The following is a 15303-nucleotide window of genomic DNA, read 5'->3' on the forward strand; positions in this document are numbered from 1 at the left end:
GGATTGATGTGCACAACAGCATGTTCCAGTTACCATTAACATCCTGAAACTTCACATAGCCATTGAAGAGTGGAACAACATTCCACAGGCCACAATAAACAGCCTGATCAACTCTATGCGAAGGAGATGTGTTGCACTGCATGAGGCAAATGATGGTCACACCAGATACTGGCTGGTTTTAGTAAAGGGTCATGTTTTTTATTTTTTAACTACTATATTCATTATCATTCTGCCAGACAATGCATTGTCCCTATATTAAAGAAATTAGCAAGCTATTTTAATATACAGCTGCATTACATTTGAAACCTCTAGAGTAACTATGACACACAAAGCCTATGTTTGTAAATAGTTATATTTATTAGTATTTTCTCATTATTTATTATGTCTGTCTTCAAAATGCCTTCTCCAAAAATGTATTATGTACCGCAGTGATTGTATGCGATATTGAGTAAGAGGTAGATTGCATTTCTCGTAATGAAACTAACATTCAACTGTCAAACGTTTCCTATTTTTCTGTGCTATATTTTTGTAGTGACAATTACAACTAACATTCCTGTTAAAATGCTTAATGTCAAGAGTTCAACAACCTGGTATGATTGCTTTTCTTTGTATAAACTATGTGTGGGTGTGGGAATCACTGAAATGCCTTTTCATGTGTTGTCAATTGCCTTTCCATGTTCTTCAGGGACTGGCATGTTTTCATACTGTATTCCTACCTGAATTCATTAAAGATCAAGAATGAAAAAATTGCCTTGTAAGTGAAAAATACTTTAGCAGAATTTACTGTGTGCTGTTTATTTTATTCCAAATGTTTATGATCAATATGCTTTGTGCAATGATTACACATTTGGGTAATCAGAAAAAATCAAGGGTCTTTGAGGTAAAGTGTGATCAAACGTACATCTTTTAGTGGGGTGCAGTGGTGAAAAAAGTAGGTATAAAATAAATGGAGCCCACATACTCAAGCTCCACCACATACCTACTATTCAATCCTTCATGTTGTGTTTATTAATAAAGGTATGTGGTTCTTGCTTGAATAAAGACAGCAGTTTTAGCCTGTCTTCATACTGTACTGTACAATAGCAATCAAATTTCGGGTGTGTTTGTAAATTCACTCTGGCTATCTACGATTCAGAGCACTCCCTTTTGAGTGTGCCAGAGTGCAGAATAACTAATGAATTTACGAACACACCCCTAGTTCCGGGTGGAGAAAATCGCAAACTGTGCATGGTTATCTGCATGGTTGTGCTCTGTATTTACAAGTCGGTAATCGCATAATGTAGTTAACAGTACGATAAGGAGCCCCCAAAAAAATCTACTTTTCAATAATTAACCAGAGAAAATGTAGGAGTACTATTTTATGGTCTAATCTCAATTATCCGGTAGATGGTGATAGTGAGCCACTACATCCATGACCTGGCTATGCAAGGTCAGTGAGCCACATCCAAAACTGTTAGTTCGCAATAAACAACAAGCAATAATATGATAGCCCTGGGTGTATAGTGTAAGGGTAAAAACCAAAATGTGCACCCCTTGGTGTCCCGAGTTTAGGGAACGCTGTAATAGCCTTTGCACTCATTCATAGATGAAGGATATTAGCCTGGAGCTAGCCTTGCTAGGCCCATCTCCCGGCTAGCCCAAAAGGTCCATCAGCCACTCCTTGGGCTACAATACCTATTTTGCCAATCGGCCTGGACCCCCGCCAACCCATCACGACTGGACTACTGATGTAATTCGCCCAAGGAGGTTTATCAACTGGCTCCTCCGTTGCGACGTCCCCTGAATGCCCATCTGCTAGCCGCGGCCCGCTAGCTGTGTAGAGCATATCGGACTGTTCTCTTAAGAGGCCCATCGGACAAATTCTTTGGCCACTATACCTATTAGCCAATTGGACTCTTTTACCACACGGAGCCCTGCTGATCCACGACAACTGGTCTGCAGACGTAACAGCATGAGGGGGCTACAACAGACTTTCTTCCGTCGTGACGTCCCTCTAAGGCCCTTCTGCTAGCTTGTTAGCCCCGGCCCGCTAGCTGCCTGTCTCCGGCCCGAGCCACTCACTGGACCCCATGATCACTACGCATGCCTCTCCCTAATGTTGATATGCCTGTCTTGGTTAGTAATTATTGCCTTATTTCACTGTAGAGCCTCTAGCCCTGCTCAATATGCCTTAGTTAACCCTTTAGTTCCACCTCCCACACACACCTCACCTGGTTTAAATTGTGTTTCTAGGGACATTATCTCTCTCATAGGTTAACCTCCACTGTATTCACATCCACCATACCTTTATCTGTACATTATGCCTTGAATCTATTCTACCGTGCCCAGAAACCTGCTCCTTTTACTCTCTGTTCCGAACGTACCACACGACCAGTTCTTATATACTTTAGCCGTACCCTTGTCCTACTCCTCCTCTGTTCCTCTGATGATAGGGAGGTTAATCCAGGCCCTGCAGAGCCTAGCTCCACTCCCATTCCTCACCGTTGCCACTTGCTATAGACCACCTTCTGCCCCCAGCTGTGCCCTGGACACCATATGTGAATTGATTGCCCCCATTCTTTCTTCAGAGCTCATGCTGATAGGTGACCTAAACTGGGGCATGCTTAACACCCCGGCCGTCCTACAATTTATGTTTGATGCCCTCAATCTCACTAAAATTATCAATGAACCTACCAGGTACAACCCCAAATCCGTAAACACGGGCACCCTCATAGATATCATCCTAACCAACCTGCCCTCCAAATACATCTCTGCTGTCTTCAACCAAGATCTCAGCGATCACTGCCTCATTGCCTGCGTCCGTAATTGGTCTGCGGTCAAACAACCACCGCTCATCACTGTCAAACGCTCCCTAAAACACTTCAGCGAGGAGGCCTTTCTAATCAACCTGGCCCGGGTATCGTGGAAGGACATTGACCTCATTCCGTCAGTAGGGGATGCCTGGTTATTCTTTAAAAGTGCTTTCCTCACCATCTTAAATAAGAATGCCCCGTTCAAAAAATGTAGAACCAGGAACAGATATAGACCCAGGTTCACTCCAGACCTGACTGTTCTTGACCAGCACAAAAACATCCTGTGGCGTACTGCATTAGCATCGAATAGCCACCGCGATATGCAACTTTTCAGGGAAGTTAGGAACCAATATACAGTACACAGGCAGTTAGTAAAAGCAAAGGCTAGCTTTTTCAAACAGAAATGTGCATCCTGTAGCACAAACTCCAAAAAGTTCTGGGTCACTGTAAAGTCCATGGAGAATAAGAGCACCTCCTCCCAGCTGCCCACTGCATTGAGTCTAGGAAACACTGTCTCCACCGATAAATCCGCGATAATTGAGAATTTCAATAAGCATTTTTTTATGGCTGGCCATGCTTTCCACCTGGCTACCCCTACCCTGGTCAACAGCCCTGCACCCCCACAGCAACTTGCCCAAGCCTCCCCATTTCTCCTTTACCCATATCCAGATAGCTGATGTTCTGAAAGAGATGCAAAATCTGGACCCCCTACAAATCAGCCAGGCTTGACAATCTGGACCCTCTCTTTCTAAAATGATCCGTCGAAATTGTTGCAACCCCTATTACTAGCCTGTTCAACCTCTCTTTCATATCGTCTGAGATCCCCAAAGATTGGAAAGCTGCCGCGGTCACCCCCCTCTTCAAAGGGGGAGACACTCTAGACCCAAACTGCTACAGACCTATATCTATCCTACCCTGCCATTCTTCGAAAGCCAAGTTAACAAACAGATCACCGACCATTTCTAATCCCACCATACCTTCTCCGCTATAAAATCTGTTTTCTGAGCTGGTCATGGGTGCAATTGAGCCACGCTCAAGGTCCTAAACGATATCATAACCGCCATCGATAAGAGACAATACTGTGCAGATGTATTCATCTACCTGGCCAAGGCTTTCGACTCTGTCAAAATCACCACATTCTTATCGGCAGACTCAACAGCCTTGGTTTCTCAAATGACTGCCTCGCCTGGTTCACCAACTACTTCTCAGTGTCAAATCGGAGGGCCTGTTGTCCGGACCTCTGGCAGTCTCTATGGGGGTGCCACAGGGTTCAATCCTTGGGTCGACTTATTTCTCTGTATACATCAATGATGTTGCTCTTGCTCCTGGTGATTCTCTGGTCCATCATTCTGTATACTTCTGGCCCTTCTTTGGACACTGTGTTAACTAACCTCCAGACAAGCTTCAATGCCATACAACTCTCCTTCCGTGAACTCCAACTGCTCTTAAACGCTAGTAAAACCAAATGCATGCTCTTCAACCGTTCGCTGCCCCGCACCCGCCCGACTAGCATCACTACTCTGGACTGTTCTGACTCAATAAAAACGCACGGTGCAAATTTTGGACAGATTTTAGCGAGTGAAACCGCTTGCTTTGCCTCTTCCTCTGTTGACACTCAGACATCAAGCCCCCCCCCCCCCCCCCTATTAGTGAATGTGCATTTTGCATGGTTCCGGATAAATTTGGAACAAAAATTTTGTTTTCATAGACTTGAAAGCTAGATGGGTGATTTTATGCCAAAACGCAGGTTAAACTAGTTTGATCAAATTATTAGTGGGGCTTATGTTTAGCCTAATTTCACGCACCCTGAAGTCATTACGTTATTGCTGACCGTTTGAAATGCAGTTAATTTTACCTTTAATTGTACAACAAAGCTTAATTTAGAGAGAACATTTAAAGATCCCATAAGTTTGAAAAATTGTTTTTAGGCCATATCGCCCACTCCTAGCCTGAACCTCTGAAATACCTCCTCTCAGTACCAAACAATGAAAATACTAATCATAGATGGCACACAGGTGTTGTCTTCTGAAGGTAAGTTTCATGATTGACTGGGAAAAGGCCAAACTGGAGTTCTTATTTTTGTTGTGGTTTGAAACTTATCTAATCAACCTCTTTCTTTTTTTGCAGTGAACAATTTACTGTGAAAGACTGAAATGGACTGTAATGTGAGGACAATTAGGTCAACGGATGGGATGAGTATAAGATTAAATAAAATGTTTGAAGGCCTTATGAAAGAGAAACAATGGAAGGATAATGTGATAATGCGACAGAGGTAAAGGAGGGAAACAGAGAAAAGAAAGACTAAGAGGACTACATTTAGAATGCTACACACTCCAGGTGCTATTATAGGGACCATACATCCAAATTCCATTGATGGGATCCTTCTCGTTTGATCTTTCCAAACCCTGCACGGGATTAGGTAGTACTGTGTCTGAGAGTGCATGGGTGCCTTTTCTATTAGACCACAGTTGGTGGTGTATTAGACAAATTGTAGTTGTTGTGCATTGCATCTCCGAACGGGTGCCTCTGTCAGGACCTGCACATCTCTGAAACTAAGAGACTCCTAGTATTGTTATATTCGAGGCAATGGTAGACATGCTACATTATGGTAGACATGCAAATACTTATGTCATGCAATAAAATGCAACTTAATTACTTAAAATCATACAATGTGATTTTCTGGATTTTTGTTTTAGATTCTGTCAGTTGAAGTGTACCTATGATAAAAATGACAGACCTCTACATGCTTTGTAAGTAGGAAAACCTGCAAAATCGGCAGTGTATCAAATACTTGTTCTCCCCCACTGTATATGATTTTATTCCAAACTGTGGCACTATGACAGAATGCCACTATTGGTGTTCAGAAGTACTGCTTGAAGAAACTGTTTGAAGATTATTATAATTTTTTTTAATCCCTGTGACATATTTAGATGTTTGGCCTTGCTCCACAAGCTCACTGTGAATGTTACTGGATGTATGCTGGAATGGCTGGAATGGCTAGAATGTACAGTGTTTGGTAAACCCATTAAGAAAGTATTTTAGGGCATGAAGCCAGCAGGGCCTATAGTTTCTGGTGCCACTCTTCCATAAAGGCCAGATTTGTGCAATATACGACTGATTGTTGTCCTATGGACAGAGTCTCCCACCTCAGCTGTAGATCTCTGCAGTTCATCCAGAGTGATCATGGGCCTCTTGGCTGCATCTCTGATCAGTCTTCTCCTTGTATGAGCTGAAAGTTTAGAGGGACGGCCAGGTCTTGGTAGATTTGCAGTGGTCTGATACTCCTTCCATTTCAATATTATCGCTTGCACAGTGCTCCTTGGGATGTTTAAAGCTTGGGAAATCTTTTTGTATCCAAATCTGGCTTTAAACTTCTTCACAACAGTATCTCGGACCTGCCTGGTGTGTTCCTTGTTCTTCATGATGCTCTCTGCGCTTTTAACGGACCTCTGAGACTATCACAGTGCAGGTGCATTTATACGGAGACTTGATTACACACAGGTGGATTGTATTTATCATCATTAGTCATTTAGGTCGACATTGGATCATTCAGAGATCCTCACTGAACTTCTGGAGAGAGTTTGCTGCACTGAAAGTAAAGGGGCTGAATCATTTTGCACGCCCAATTTTTCAGTTTTTGATCTGTTAAAAAAGTTTGAAATATCCAATAAATGTCGCTCCACTTCATGATTGTGTCCCACTTGTTGTTGATTCTTCACAAAAAAATACAGTTTTATATCTTTATGTTTGAAGCCTGAAATGTGGCAAAAGGTCGCAAAGTTCAAGGGGGCTGAATACTTTCGCAAGGCACTGTACAAGGATCAACAAACAGTTTCTCAACAGGATTATTTTTAGGGTATGAAAGAATACTTCTAATGATCCCCTATACATTTTTATAACTCATTCCACAACCAGAATCAATATGGAATGATTTTACACCCTTATAATTCCTATGTATAATCCCTACCTTTTCTATAACAGGAAGCAGCCACAGCACTTCTGTAGGTGATACTTGAGGGTTCAGGTGTGAAATGTTGTCCCCTTTTTATTTTTCCATTGATCCTCCAATGACAAAGGTGTTATTTTAAACAATATGACAGGTTCGCGCCATAGAGGAACACTGAACAATAATATAAATGCGACATGTAAAGTGTTGGTCCCATGTTTCATGAGCTGAAATAAAAGATCCCTGAAATTTTCCATTTGCACAAACCCTATTAGGGTTTGTGCAAATGTGGGCTATTTACAGATTGGCTATAGCCCATCTGTAAATAGCCCACCCAATCTACCTACCTCATTACCATATTGTTTTTATTTACTTTTCTGCTCTTTTGCACAACAGTATTTCTACTTGCACATCACCATCTGCTCATCTCTCACTCCAGTGATCGGTTAGCTGCTCAGATAGCTGATGTTTAAAGTTTATGAGGGAAATATAAGTCACCAGCTTCAGCGATTTTTGCAATTCATTCCAGTCATTGGCAGCAGGAACTGGAAGGAAAGGTGGCCCAAATAGGTGTTGGCTTTGGGGATGACCAGTGAGATATACCTGCTGGAGCGCATGCTACGGGTGAGTGTTGTTATCGTGACCAGTGAGCTGGGATAAGGCGGAGCTTTACCTAGCATAGACTTATAGATAACCTGGAGGCAGTGGGTCTGGCGACTAGAGCCTACAGGTCGCAGTGGTGGGTGGTATAAGGGGCTTTGGTGACAAAATGGATGGCACTGTGATAGACTGCATCCAATTTGTTGAGTAGAGTGTTGGAAGCTATTTTGTAAATGACATCGCCAAAGTTGAGGATTGGTAGGATGGTCAGTTTTACGAGGGTCTGTTTGGCGGCATGAGTGAAGGAGGCTTTGTTGCGAAATAGGAAGCCGATTCTAGATTTAATTTTGGATTGGAGATGTTTAATATGAATCTGGAAGGAGAGTTTACAGTCTAGCCAGACACCTAGGTATATGTAGTTGTCCACATATTCAAGTCAGAACCGTCCAGAGTTCTGATGCTAGTCGGGCGGGCGGGTGCTAGCGTTTAATGGCAGTTGGAGGCCACAGAAGGAGTGTTGTATGGCATTGAAGCTTGTTTGGAGGTTAGTTAAAAAAAGGACAAGATGTATGCTGAATGATGTCGTCTGCGTAGAGGTGGATCAGGGAATCACCCGCAGCAAGAGCGACATCGTTGATATATACAGAGAAAAGAGTTGGCCCGAGAATTGAACCTTGTGGTACCACCGTAGAGACTGCCAGAGTACCGGACAACAGGCCCTCCGATTTGACACACTGAACTCTGTCTGAGAAGTAGTTGGCGAGGGAGTCATTTGAGAAACCAAGGCTGTTGAGTCTGCCGATAAGAATACGGTGATTGACAGAGTCGAAAGCCTTGGCCAGGTCGATGAAGACGGCTGCACAATACTGTCTTTTATCGATGGCGGTTAGGATATCGTTTAGTACCTTGAGCGTGGCTGAGGTGCAGCCGTGACCAGCTCGAAAACCAGATTGCACAGCGGAGAAGGTATGGTGGGATTCGAAATGGTCGGTGATCTGTTTAATAACTTGACTTTAGAAAGGCAGGGCAGGATGGATATAGGTCTATAACAGTTTGGGTCTAGAGTGTCACTCCCTTTGAAGAGGGGGATGACCGCGGCAGCTTTCCAATCTTTAGGGATCTCGGACGATACGAAAGAGAGATTGAACAGACTGGTAATAGGGGTTGCTACAATGGCGGCGGATCATTTTAGAAAGAGAGGTTCCAGATTGTCAAGCCCAGCTGATTTGTACAGGTCCAGGTTTTGCATCTCTTTCAGAACATCTGCTATCTGGATTTGGGTGAAAGAGAAGCCGGGGAGGCCGGGGTAGGGGTATTCAGGAGGAAAGCATGGCCAGCCGTAGAGAAATGCTTCTTGAAATTCTCGATTATCGTGGATTTATCGGTGGTGACAGTGTTACCTAGCCTCAGTGCAGTGGGCAACTGGGAGGAGGTGCTCTTATTCTCCATGGACTTTAGTGGAGTTAGAGCTACAGAATGCAAATTTCTGTTTGAAAAGCTAGCCTTTGCTTTCCTGACTGACTGTGTGTATTAGTTCCTGACTTCCCTGAAAAGTTGCATATCGCGGGGACTATTCGATGCTAGTGCAGTTTTTAGGGAGCGTTTGACAGTGATGAGGGGTGGTCGTTTGACCACTGACCCATAGCGGATGCAGGCAATGAGGCAGTGATTGCTGAGACCCTGATTGAAAACAGCAGAGGTGTATTTGGAGGGCAAGTTGGTCAGGATAATATCTATGAGGGTGCCCATGTTTACAGATTTAGGGTTGGACCTGGTGGGTTCCTTGATAATTAGTTTGAGATTGAGAGCATTTAGCTTAGACTGTAGGACTGCAGGGGTGTTAAGCATATCCCAGTTTAGGTCACCTAACAGAATGAACTCTGAAGCTAGATGGGGTGAAATCAATTCACATATGATGTCCAGGGCACAGCTGGGAGCTGAGGGGGGGTTTATAACAGTGAGACTTATTTCTGGAGAGATTCATTTTTAAAATTAGAAGCTCGAACTGTTTGGGCATAGACCTGGTAAGTATGACAGAACTTTGCAGGCCATCTCTGGAGTAGATTGCAACTCCTCCCCCTTAGGCAGTTCTATCGTGATGGAAAATGTTGTAGTTGGGTATGGAAATCTCAGAATCTTCACTGTGGGTGAAGATTGGATAAGTTAAAATACCGTGAGAATTGTCGCTATTGTCATGAATAGAACAGATTGGCTATCTATCCAATATTACAATTAGAGCTGTCTGCCTATGTATTTTAGAAAACAATAGATGGCACTGGCCAGCATACAGGTCAGCTCCAACCACTACCTTTATAGCTATTTAGCATTTCCTCCATGAACAAAGTAATCAAACTACCAATTTAAAGAAACGTGTAGTGTTTTACACCCCCCCCTTTCCTAATTTCCTTACATTTTGTGGCTGCACAACACCGGAACTGCTTTGTTTACAAACATTATGATTTGGCCTACAGAAATCCCCGAACACACGTGTAGGCGATGTCTTCGCAATGCTTTAAATCCGGTTTTAAGGTGGCGTCACGTCAAACTGCTCATGTGCAGACTGTCAAATCAAAGGCACTCCTTAAATATAAATAATTAAGACATTGGCTCGAATCTATGTTCTTCCTTCCAGAAAATGAACAACTAAGGAATAATGTTTCACTTCGGTTTGGTCTGTTTCGCAAGCGTTCACGGTAGTATCGCGATATTGCGCCTCTAGGTGTAAAAATTGTGTTATGATTGTGCGGCACTCTTTCTTTATATCTTTGAAATGTGGTTCCATCAACCAATCACATTTCCTGTTAACCTCTTCTGTCCAATAGAAAAGCAACGTTCTTACATTTTCGTCAGAGAGACCAGAAAGTTTTCGAAATGGGTCTCGAAAGTACTATGGTCTGGTAAGAACAACACACATCTCGTTTGATTTATATATGTTTCATAAATTATTTCATTATACAAAAGAATGGCTGGAAACGTCGATGCAGTTGTATACCTTTTGGGATAAAATTGTTGATTCTAGTTCATCTGTGAAATAGCGGGATTGTTCTGGACTGGCTGTCGGTGCGCAGTCTCACTGTCCTGGCTGAGTCATAAACCATCACTAGTGTCGGTGACCGGCAACATCAAGGGCAAAATTCGTCAACAGTTTTCATTATCACATAACGTTACTTGTCACTTGACAAATTGATAACAAACCAGTGGTGCCCCATTTACTTGCCAACCAAATGTTAGCTTGGTTTTTATGCTAGTCCCCTGGCCCTGTGACTATTTATCATCCCGGTCTCTAAATTGTATTAATTCTCCTAGACCTCCCATTTATTGTTGTCCTACATTCTTGTCTCTAGAGTCCAGATTGGCATAAGAATGGCATTTGTTGATTCATCTAGCTGTTAACTTTCATTAGCTACTCCTTTTTGCACTGTCACCATTGTAAAAACAGGTGCTTAGCAATAAGAGCTGGGCGATATGGACAAAAAATCCCATGTCGCGATATTGCCTGAAATGGTAAATGGACCGATACATTTATAACATTAATTTGCATCAGTTTTTTAAATGATCCTTTAAACTACTATGGTTAGTTTGATGGTTGTAGTACCATCAATTGTCCCATTTTTAAAGCTGCAACAAAGCTGCAACAACTTTTTGGGCAACCTTTCATGAAATGTGAGTTATAGATATTTCATTCTCATTGAAAGCAAGTCTGAGAAGTGGTAGATCTGTTGTATGTGCGCTATTTCTATTCTTCCCATTCTTAAATTTAATTTAGCTTTTTTCGGTTTTGTACACCAGCTTCAAACATTTGAAAATACAATATTTTTGGTTATTGGAAAGATATTTCACAGCTGTAGAATTATTCTCTACTCTTGTTTTCCCACATAAACTGAAATTATTTGAATTTTACCGACCAGGAAATGGCCAAGCGATTTCTGCATATTGCACCTTTAACAAATAACCCATATTAGCACACTTATTTAATTTCAAATTTCTCTAGTATAGGCAGGCAGCGTTATCATCAAAATGCCTGTGTTAAGTGGTCGGTGTTGATAATTTACAGTTTATTGTCCCAGTTCTACATAGCAGCATTAACCATTCTGATAATCATATGTTCTTCAGTCAGACTCATTTTATGTCCCTCTTTCATCGTCAGTGTGGACAATAGTGAGTATATGCGAATGGAGACTTCCTGCCCACTAGACTACAAGCCCAGCAAGATGCAGTCAATATCATCTGTCACTCCAAAACTCGGGCAAACCCAGAGAACAATGTTGGCCTCATCTCGATGGCTAAGTAAGCTTGTGATTTTGTGTGTGTTCAAAACATGAGTTGTCTGACAGAACTGGGAGAACAAAATAACAATTCTGGAACTATTCTATTTCATATGAACATTGAGCCTGAGACAAATTGAACTGTGTGGCCTGTAAAATTAATCCTCTATCATCAAATAGTGGTGTTTAGATGGCATGCTGATGCCTTGACTGACATTCAGACAAAGTCCCTGGTTTTTAATGCTTTTTGTTTTGGACTTTTTATGCTTGACTGCAGTAACTGTGAGGTTTTGACCACACTGACCCTGGATGCGAGCTGCATCCTGTCCAAACTGCACGCTATCCAGCCCAAAGGCAAGATCTGCTTCTGCACTGGCATCCGGGTGGTCCATGTGAGTGTCATTGCCCCTGCAGAACATTTCTTAGAAAATGTCATATGCCAAATAATTTTTTAATTTTCAATATTCTGAGTTACACAAAGTGTGCAATTGAGCAGGCTAATGTTTGTGGGTGTGTGTAATGTGTTTCATGCATAATGGGTTTCCATCCATGTGTCTATGTAGCTGGCCCTAAAGCACAGACAAGGGAAGAACCACAAGATGAGGATCATTGCCTTTATAGGAAGCCCTGTGGAGGACAATGACAAGGATGTGAGTTTGCCACTTACCAGTCAGTATCTTCTCTAAAAATATATTTCTCTCAAATTGATCATTTTTCTCACAATGGTACCATTTTCTGTCACATAATATTTGTATAAAGTACTTGTGAAATTCATGTACAGTATGGCTGGTCCCACACAAGGTAGTGTATTGAGTGTTTTCAACAATAGCCATGCAGCTTGTCACCATGGTTACTTGTCTCTCTCTTTTTCTCACCCTCTGCTTCTGTTCCTGTCAATCTATCTCCCCCACAGCTTGTAAAAGTGGCAAGCGCTTGAAGAAAGAGAAGGTCAATGTGGATATTATACATTTTGGGGAAGCGGTAAGAATGGTTTCCTTATGCCAATATTTTTAATGAGCCCTGCCTGCCTGCCTGCCTGCCTGCCTGCCTAAGTTCTCCCACTTAAAAATATGAGAGAGGCCTGTAATGTTCATCATATGTACACTTCAACAATGACAGACAAAATGAGAGAAAAAAATCCAGAAAATCACATCATAGGATTTTTTTATGAATTTATTTGCAAATTATAGTGGAAAATAAGTATTTGGTCACCAACAAACAAGCAAGATTTCTGGCTCTCACAGACCTGTAACTTCTTCTTTAATAGGCTCCTCTGTCCTCCACTCGTTACCTGTATTAATGGCACCTGTTTGAACTTGTTATCAGTATAAAAGACACCTGTCCACAACCTCAAACAGTCACACTCCAAACTCCACTATGGCCAAGACCAAAGAGCTGTCAAAGGACACCAGAAACAAAATTGTAGACCTGCACCAGGCTGGGAAGACTGAATCTGCAATAGGTAAGCAGCTTGGTTTGAAGAAATCAACTGTGGGAGCAATTATTAGGAAATGGAAGACATACAAGACCACTGATAATCTCCCTCGATCTGGGGCTCCACGCAAGATCTCACCGCATGGGGTCAAAATGATCCCAAGAACGGTGAGCAAAAATCCCAGAACCAACACAGGGGGGCCTAGTGAATGACCTGCAGAGAGCTGGGACCAAAGCCTACCATCAGTAACATACTACGCCGCCAGGGACTCAAATCCTGCAGTGCCAGACGTGTCCCCCTGCTTAAGCCAGTACGTGTCCAGGCCCGTCTGAAGTTTGCTAGAGAGCATTTGGATGATCCAGAAGAAAATTGGGAGAATGTCATATGGTGAGATGAAACCTAAATATAACTTTATGGTAAAAACTCAACTCGTCGTGTTTGGAGGACAAAGAATGCTGAGTTGCATCCAAAGAACACCATACCTACTGTGAAGCATGGGGGTGGAAACATCATGCTTTGGGGCTGTTTTTCTGCAAAGGGACCAGGACGACTGATCCGTGTAAAAGAAAGAATGAATGGGGCCATGTATCGTGAGATTTTGAGTGAAAACCTCCTTCCATCAGCAAGGGCAATGAAGATGAAACGTGGCTGGGTCTTTCAGCATGATAATGATCCCAAACACACCGCCCGGGCAACGAAGGAGTGGCTTCGTAAGAAGCATTTCAAGGTCCTGGAGTGGCCTAGCCAGTCTCCAGATCTCAACCCCATAGAAAATCTTTGGAGGGAGTTGAACGTCCGTGTTGCCCAGCAACAGCCCCAAAACATCACTGCTCTAGAGGAGATCTGCATGAAGGAATGGGCCAAAATACCAGCAACAGTGTGTGAAAACCTTATGAAGACTTACAGAAAACGTTTGACCTCTGTCATTGCCAACAAAGGGTATGTAACAAAGTATTGAGATAAACTTTTGTTATTGACCAAATACTTATTTTCCACCATAATAAATTCATTAAAAATCCTACAATGTAATTTTCTGGATTTTTTTCTCTCATTTTCTCTGTCATAGTTGAAGTGTACCTATGATGAAAATTACAGGCCTCTCTCATCTTTTTAAGTGGGGGAACTTGCACAATTGGTGGCTGACTAAATACTTTTTTGCCCCACTGTACATACATACATACATACATACTCCCGCATTTTGTTACTTATTCTAAAATGTATTAAATAAACTTTTTTTCCCCCATCAATCTACACACAATGCTCCATAATGACAAGGCAAAAACATGCTTTCGACATTTTTAGAAATGTATTAAGAATAAGTATTTGGACCCTATGAGACTCGAAAATGAGGTCTGGTGCATCCTGTTTCCATTGATCATCCTTGAGATGTTTCTACAACATGATTGTACATGATTCTGAAAAGCAAAGGTCCCACAGTTAACAGTGCATGTGAGAGCGAAGGAATTGCCCGTAGAGCTCCGAGGCAGGATTATGTCGAGGCACAGATCTGGGGAAGGGTACCAGAAAATGTCTGCAGCATTGAAGGTCCCCAAGAACACAGTGGCCTCCATCATTCTTGGAATGGAAGAAGTTTGGAACCACCAAAACTCTTCCTAGAGCTGGCCGCCATGCAAAAACAGAGCAATCGGGGGAGAAGGGTCTTGGTAAGGGAGGTGACCAGGAAACCGATGGTCACTCTGACAGAGCTCCAGAGTTCATCTGTGGAGATGAGAGAACCTTCCAGAAGGACATCCATCTCTGCAGCACTCCACCATTCAGCCCTTTATGGTAGTGGCCAGACGGAAGCCACTCCTCAGTAAAAGGCACATGACAGCCGTCTTTATTGCCAAGACTATGAGAAACAAAATTATCTGGTCTGATGAAACCACGATTGAACTCTTTGGCCTGAATGCCAAGCATCATGTCTGGATGAAACCAGGCAAACCTGTCACCATCCCTATGGTGAAGCGTGGCAGGGACTGGGAGACTAGTCAGGATCGAGGCAAAGATGAATGGAGGAAAGTACAGAGAGATCCTTGATGAAAATCTGCTCCATAGCACTCAGGACCTCAGACTGGGGTGAAGGTTCACCTTCCGACAGGACAACGACCCTAAGCACACAGCCAAAACAATGCAGGAGTGGCTTCGGGACAAGTCTCTTGAATGTCCTTGAGTGGCCCAGCCAGAGCCCGGACTTCGACCCTGTCGAAACATCTATGGAGAGACCTCTGCAGCGATGCTCCTCATTCAACCTGGCAGAGCTTG

General features: G+C 42.7%; 1 pseudogene; it reads left to right on the top strand.

The window, feature by feature from the left end:
• Nucleotides 1-10209: 10209 nt before the first annotated feature.
• LOC110496795 (26S proteasome non-ATPase regulatory subunit 4-like) lies at nt 10210-12540 on the top strand (annotated as a pseudogene).
• Nucleotides 12541-15303: the final 2763 nt, after the last annotated feature.

The sequence above is a fragment of the Oncorhynchus mykiss genome, chromosome 18 (genome assembly GCF_057628025.1).
Source record: "Oncorhynchus mykiss isolate SJ-2025 chromosome 18, ASM5762802v1, whole genome shotgun sequence".
Classification (NCBI taxonomy): Eukaryota; Metazoa; Chordata; class Actinopteri; order Salmoniformes; family Salmonidae; genus Oncorhynchus; species Oncorhynchus mykiss.